We start from the raw sequence: 6,013 nt of genomic DNA, 5'->3' as shown, positions 1-6,013 counted from the left end.
GAATACAGCAACAGGTATCACCCCTGTCCAACTGGTCTACTGTACCTGAATACAGCAACAGGTATCACCCCTGTCCAACTGGTCTCCCACCCTGAATACAGCAACAGGTATCACCCCTGTCCAACTGGTCTACTGAACCTGAATACAGCAACAGGTATCACCCCTGTCCAACTGGTCTCCCACCCTGAATACAGCAACAGGTATCACCCCTGTCCAACTGGTCTCCCACCCTGAATACAGCAACAGATATCACCCCTGTCCAACTGGTCTCCCACCCTGAATACAGCAACAGGTATCACCCCTGTCCAACTGGTCTCCCACCCTGAATACAGCAACAGATATCACCCCTGTCCAACTGGTCTACTGTACCTGAATACAGCAACAGGTATCACCCCTGTCCAACTGGTCTACCACCCTGAATACAGCAACAGGTATCACCCCTGTCCAACTGGTCTCCCACCCTGAATACAGCAACAGGTATCACCCCTGTCCAACTGGTCTCCCACCCTGAATACAGCAACAGGTATCACCCCTGTCCAACTGGTCTACTGAACCTGAATACAGCAACAGGTATCACCCCTGTCCAACTGGTCTACTGAACCTGAATACAGCAACAGGTATCACCCCTGTCCAACTGGTCTCCCACCCTGAATACAGCAACAGGTATCACCCCTGTCCAACTGGTCTACTGTACCTGAATACAGCAACAGGTATCACCCCTGTCCAACTGGTCTACTGTACCTGAATACAGCAACAGGTATCACCCCTGTCCAACTGGTCTACTGTACCTGAATACAGCAACAGGTATCACCCCTGTCCAACTGGTCTCCCACCCTGAATACAGCAACAGGTATCACCCCTGTCCAACTGGTCTACTGTACCTGAATACAGCAACAGGTATCACCCCTGTCCAACTGGTCTACTGTACCTGAATACAGCAACAGGTATCACCCCTGTCCAACTGGTCTACTGTACCTGAATACAGCAACAGGTATCACCCCTGTCCAACTGGTCTACCACCCTGAATACAGCAACAGGTATCACCCCTGTCCAACTGGTCTACTGAACCTGAATACAGCAACAGGTATCACCCCTGTCCAACTGGTCTCCCACCCTGAATACAGCAACAGGTATCACCCCTGTCCAACTGGTCTACTGTACCTGAATACAGCAACAGGTATCACCCCTGTCCAACTGGTCTACTGTACCTGAATACAGCAACAGATATCACCCCTGTCCAACTGGTCTCCCACCCTGAATACAGCAACAGGTATCACCCCTGTCCAACTGGTCTACCACCCTGAATACAGCAACAGGTATCACCCCTGTCCAACTGGTCTACTGTACCTGAATACAGCAACAGGTATCACCCCTGTCCAACTGGTCTCCCACCCTGAATACAGCAACAGGTATCACCCCTGTCCAACTGGTCTCCCACCCTGAATACAGCAACAGGTATCACCCCTGTCCAACTGGTCTACTGAACCTGAATACAGCAACAGGTATCACCCCTGTCCAACTGGTCTCCCACCCTGAATACAGCAACAGGTATCACCCCTGTCCAACTGGTCTCCCACCCTGAATACAGCAACAGGTATCACCCCTGTCCAACTGGTCTACCACCCTGAATACAGCAACAGGTATCACCCCTGTCCAACTGGTCTCCCACCCTGAATACAGCAACAGGTATCACCCCTGTCCAACTGGTCTACCACCCTGAATACAGCAACAGGTATCACCCCTGTCCAACTGGTCTCCCACCCTGAATACAGCAACAGGTATCACCCCTGTCCAACTGGTCTACTGTACCTGAATACAGCAACAGGTATCACCCCTGTCCAACTGGTCTCCCACCCTGAATACAGCAACAGGTATCACCCCTGTCCAACTGGTCTCCCACCCTGAATACAGCAACAGGTATCACCCCTGTCCAACTGGTCTACTGTACCTGAATACAGCAACAGGTATCACCCCTGTCCAACTGGTCTCCCACCCTGAATACAGCAACAGGTATCACCCCTGTCCAACTGGTCTACTGTACCTGAATACAGCAACAGGTATCACCCCTGTCCAACTGGTCTTCCACCCTGAATACAGCAACAGGTATCACCCCTGTCCAACTGGTCTACTGAACCTGAATACAGCAACAGGTATCACCCCTGTCCAACTGGTCTACCACCCTGAATACAGCAACAGGTATCACCCCTGTCCAACTGGTCTACCACCCTGAATACAGCAACAGGTATCACCCCTGTCCAACTGGTCTACCACCCTGAATACAGCAACAGGTATCACCCCTGTCCAACTGGTCTCCCACCCTGAATACAGCAACAGGTATCACCCCTGTCCAACTGGTCTACTGTACCTGAATACAGCAACAGGTATCACCCCTGTCCAACTGGTCTTCCACCCTGAATACAGCAACAGGTATCACCCCTGTCCAACTGGTCTACTGAACCTGAATACAGCAACAGGTATCACCCCTGTCCAACTGGTCTACCACCCTGAATACAGCAACAGGTATCACCCCTGTCCAACTGGTCTACCACCCTGAATACAGCAACAGGTATCACCCCTGTCCAACTGGTCTACCACCCTGAATACAGCAACAGGTATCACCCCTGTCCAACTGGTCTACCACCCTGAATACAGCAACATGTATCACCCCTGTCCAACTGGTCTCCCACCCTGAATACAGCAACAGGTATCACCCCTGTCCAACTGGTCTCCCACCCTGAATACAGCAACAGGTATTAGTTATGGCACCAAGCTGGAGAAGTTCAACATTTACCACTAACTCCATTCAATAGTATTTCACAGAACTGTCAAAACATTTGGCTAGAAAACATCCAGATAGTGTGTACTGTTCATAATGTACCATTCAGACAATCAACTGAATGAGCTTGGGGGTCTTTGGAATCACAGAGCTCTCCTTGTTGAAAAAATCAACATGGCAACCAAAGGGCAATAATTTCAGCTCCTTGTGTAAAGAGAAACGGGGTCGGAGGGTAGGAGGGTCGGAAGCAGAACTCCAGGAGAAAGGGGGAATGGGATGGGGAACAGGGCTTCTACTGACGGGGTTTAGCTATGTGGCTGAACCAATGAGGAGAGAGGATAGCAGGGGCTAGTGGGCCGTGTGGCTGGACCAATGAGGAGAGAGGATAGCAGGGGCTAGTGGGCTATGTGGCTGGACCAATGAGGAGAGAGGATAGCAGGGGCTAGTGGGCCGTGTGGCTGGACCAATGAGGAGAGAGGATAGCAGGGGCTAGTGGGCTATGTGGCTGGACCAATGAGGAGAGAGGATAGCAGGGGCTAGTGGGCCGTGTGGCTGGACCAATGAGGAGAGAGGATAGCAGGGGCTAGTGGGCTGTGTAGCTGGACCAATGAGGAGAGAGGATAGCAGGGGCTAGTGGGCTGTGTAGCTGGACCAATGAGGAGAGAGGATAGCAGGGGCTAGTGGGCTGTGTAGCTGAACCAATGAGGAGAGAGGATAGCAGGGGCTAGTGGGCTGTGTGGCTGGACCAATGAGGAGAGAGGATAGCAGGGGCTAGTGGGCTGTGTGGCTGGACCAATGAGGAGAGAGGATAGCAGGGGCTAGTGGGCTGTGTGGCTGGACCAATGAGGAGAGAGGATAGCAGGCGCTAGTGGGCCGTGTGGCTGGACCAATGAGGAGAGAGGATAGCAGGGGCTAGTGGGCTGTGTGGCTGGACCAATGAGGAGAGAGGATAGCAGGGGCTAGTGGGCTGTGTGGCTGGACCAATGAGGAGAGAGGATAGCAGGGGCTAGTGGGCTGTGTGGCTGGACCAATGAGGAGAGAGGATAGCAGGGGCTAGTGGGCTGTGTGGCTGGACCAATGAGGAGAGAGGATAGCAGGGGCTAGTGGGCTGTGTGGCTGGACCAATGAGGAGAGAGGATAGCAGGGGCTAGTGGGCTATGTGGCTGGACCAATGAGGAGAGAGGATAGCAGGGGCTAGTGGGCTGTGTGGCTGGACCAATGAGGAGAGAGGATAGCAGGGGCTAGTGGGCCGTGTGGCTGGACCAATGAGGAGAGAGGATAGCAGGGGCTAGTGGGCTGAGGCAGGAACAAAGGGCTGTGGGGAGGGGAGGGGAGGGGAGGGGATGGGAGGGGAGGGGAGGGGAGGGGAGGGTGTATGTGTGATGGTCTTGCAGGGGAAAAGGGCTGTGGGGAGGGGAGGGGAGGGGAGGGGAGGGGAGGGTGTATGTGTGATGGTCTTGCAGGGGAAAAGGGCTGTGGGGAGGGGAGGGGAGGGGAGGGGAGGGGAGGGTGTATGTGTGATGGTCTTGCAGGGGAGCAGGGATAAAGGGCTGTGGGGAGGGGAGGGGAGGGTGTATGTGTGATGGTCTTGCAGGGGAGCAGGGGTAAAGGGCTGTGGGGAGGGGAGGGGAGGGGAGGGTGTATGTGTGATGGTCTTGCAGGGGAGCAGGGATAAAGGGCTGTGGGGAGGGGAGGGGAGGGTGTATGTGTGATGGTCTTGCAGGGGTAAAGGGATAAAGCCCAGTACACAGAGGCAGCACAGGGTTTTGTTTCCATGTGATGGCAAACTGAGGGGTTCATACATTTAACAACCCATCCAGTCTCTAAGCCCATACCCCCTTCCCCACCACCCACCCCACCCTGGCTTGGCCTGGGACAAAGACAGCTGCCATAACCAGCAGAGTAGAGCTCTGTATTCATCCTAGTGGGGTTTCATATTGTGACCCCAGCACCACAGCCAGTTACTGATTGACTTGTTAGCTTGTTACCAAAGACAACAGTAACTCAGCTATAGAGATGGGATTATAGATCTGGGACTATAGATCTGGGATTATAGATCTGGGACTATAGATCTGGGACTATAGATCTGGGACTATAGAGATGGGACTATAGAGATGGGATTATAGAGATGGGATTATAGATCTGGGACTATAGATCTGGGACTATAGAGATGGGACTATAGAGATGGGACTATAGAGATGGGATTATAGATCTGGGACTATAGAGATGGGATTATAGATCTGGGACTATAGATCTGGGACTATAGATCTGGGACTATAGAGATGGGACTATAGAGATGGGACTATAGAGATGGGACTATAGAGATGGGATTATAGAGATGGGACTATAGAGATGGGATTATAGAGATGGGACTATAGATCTGGGACTATAGAGATGGGACTATAGAGATGGGACTATAGAGATGGGACTATAGAGATGGGATTATAGAGATGGGACTATAGAGATGGGACTATAGAGATGGGATTATAGAGATGGGACTATAGAGATGGGATTATAGAGATGGGACTATAGAGATGGGACTATAGAGATGGGATTATAGATCTGGGACTATAGATCTGGGACTATAGAGATGGGACTATAGAGATGGGACTCTGCAGTGTATTTCACAGTGAAATTACATTAAAACAACCTGTTCTGACTTTGAGGCAAATCCAGTTCAATTTGTCGTTTGAAATAGGCAATAGCTTACGCCGTATGTTCAGCATTTCACAACATGTAGGGTTCCTTTACAACGTTGATGTTTTGTTCAGTTGACTGTTCAGCAGATGTGGACAGAAGTGAGAGTGGGCATGTCAATCTTCATCAGCATCAAACCTGTTGTCTGTGGCTGCGGGGCTGTCGGCAGAGATAGCCTGGGATGACCCTGATTGACAGACTGATTTCTTTGCCTGTATCCCCTAACAACCATACGACACCACCAGCTCAGAACCACCAGCCCTCCATCCAACACAACGGCCTGTATCAACAGAGCTGGAGACCCTGGCTCTACATAACACTGTAGACTGAAGATCTTGTTGTTACTACAGACAGACTGACGTCTTACAGGCAGACTGAAGATCTTGTTCTACGTCTTACAGGCAGACTGAAGATCTTGTTGTTACTAAAAGCTCAAACTAAAGATCATTCACATCATAGCTCCCGTCTTGCTGCCCATCTTTGTGTCGTTCCTTGTCTATAGAGCAGGTTAGATGACCTCCCTTTATAACAGCCTTTAAA

General features: G+C 51.5%; 2 long non-coding RNA genes across 7 annotated transcripts; both read left to right on the top strand.

Annotated features, from left to right (window-relative positions):
- The first annotated feature begins 339 nt into the window (after positions 1-339).
- On the top strand, positions 340-1,555 carry LOC311120845. Of its 3 annotated transcripts, none has more exons than XR_014612206.1 (3): positions 340-385; positions 524-1,177; positions 1,271-1,555. It is a non-coding gene; the product is annotated as an uncharacterized lncRNA (long non-coding RNA). The 3 variants fall into 3 exon arrangements; XR_014612207.1 differs by having other exon boundaries at positions 351-991; positions 1,038-1,177; XR_014612208.1 differs by having other exon boundaries at positions 351-1,177; positions 1,271-1,363; positions 1,456-1,555.
- A 95-nt stretch (positions 1,556-1,650) lies between these two features.
- On the top strand, positions 1,651-2,745 carry LOC311120846. Of its 4 annotated transcripts, none has more exons than XR_014612209.1 (3): positions 1,651-2,057; positions 2,104-2,381; positions 2,705-2,745. It is a non-coding gene; the product is annotated as an uncharacterized lncRNA (long non-coding RNA). The 4 variants fall into 4 exon arrangements; XR_014612210.1 differs by lacking the exon at positions 2,705-2,745 and adding an exon at positions 2,428-2,579 and having other exon boundaries at positions 2,151-2,381; XR_014612211.1 differs by lacking the exon at positions 2,705-2,745 and adding an exon at positions 2,475-2,579.
- The last annotated feature ends 3,268 nt before the right edge of the window (positions 2,746-6,013 follow it).

The sequence above is a fragment of the Coregonus lavaretus genome (assembly GCF_964263955.1).
Source record: "Coregonus lavaretus genome assembly, contig: HAP1_SCAFFOLD_4908, whole genome shotgun sequence".
NCBI lineage: Eukaryota > Metazoa > Chordata > Actinopteri > Salmoniformes > Salmonidae > Coregonus > Coregonus lavaretus.
The sequence above is the reverse complement of the archived record's forward strand: the minus strand, read 5'-3'. Positions and strand labels throughout refer to the sequence as shown.